Consider the following 1,242-nt stretch of genomic DNA (forward strand, 5'->3'; position numbering starts at 1 on the left):
GGTCCAGGTGTGGTTCCTATGGACCAGGTGTGGTTCCTGGTCCAGGTGTGGTTCCTATGGACCAGGTGTGGTTCCTGTGGTCCAGATGAGGTTTAAAAATTCCTAAATTCTCAATCTGGCCCAACAAGGAAAAATTAGGATTAATTTTAAAGTTTTTAATTGTAGGTTTCTGATCTCATGTCCAATAAAAGAGGAAAACTAGCAAAGTGGGCGGAGCCTGACCAGACCACTGGATCTGACCAATCAGAGCAGACTGGGTGGCCTCAGTGAGCTCTGGGTTTATAATAATGAAACAAATACAGACAACACTAAGTTTAAACTGAAACCTCCAACATTTAAAACTGTTTCTTGTAGTTTCAGAGTTTTGACTACTTGAACAGATCACATCAGTTATCTGATCTGCTGCTTGTTAAAGACCTTTGTTATTAATCAGCACCACGTTGATGACTGAACGATGGTGTTATTATCTCTGTGTGGACTCTGACTCATTATCTTCAGTTCGACTTTAAAGATGAGTTTGTTTCTGTCATCATGTCTGTCATCTCCAGCTGTTTGACTAAATATTCAGCTGCAGAAACGTCCTCCGGGTAGAAAAGCTGATTGTAGCTGGAACCTCTGGGAGCTCCACATGTGGGACAAAGAATGGCTCTCTGAAGTCAAGTTGTCTTTTGTTTTTAATGAGCAGAGCTGCAAACCCATTCAGGGAGACTTCAGAGTGAAGCGAAAACAATAAAAGACCAAGATGATGAAATCAAACAACAGTTTAATCTGACAGCTTTCAGYATTATACCCATTTGACTAATTTGTCCGACAGCTCTTAGAAGAGAAAAGACAAATTATTTTAACATAAAAGTTCCTGTTTCTGGTGTCAGTTTTTACATTTAAACACAATTACCTGTAAAAGATTTAAAAGAATAAAAGAAATGCAAATTGTTCCCGAAAACAATCAGCGAGCTTCAGCTGTAGAAGAAATTAGACACAAATGGTGATGAACTTATAGAGCGCTTTTCAAGTCCCTCCGGACCCCAAAGCGCTTTACACTAACAGACATTCACCCATTCACACTCACATTCACACACTGATGATGGCAAACTACACTGTAGCCACAGCTGCCCTGGGGCGCACTGACAGAGGTGGGGCTGCCATGCATCGGCGCCACCGGACCCTCTGACCACCATCAGTAGTCAAGGTGAGTGAATTGTCTTGCCCAAGGACACGTGAATTGTCTTGCCCAAGGACACG

The sequence above is a fragment of the Austrofundulus limnaeus genome, unplaced genomic scaffold (assembly GCF_001266775.1).
Source record: "Austrofundulus limnaeus strain Quisiro unplaced genomic scaffold, Austrofundulus_limnaeus-1.0 Scaffold259, whole genome shotgun sequence".
Classification (NCBI taxonomy): domain Eukaryota; kingdom Metazoa; phylum Chordata; class Actinopteri; order Cyprinodontiformes; family Rivulidae; genus Austrofundulus; species Austrofundulus limnaeus.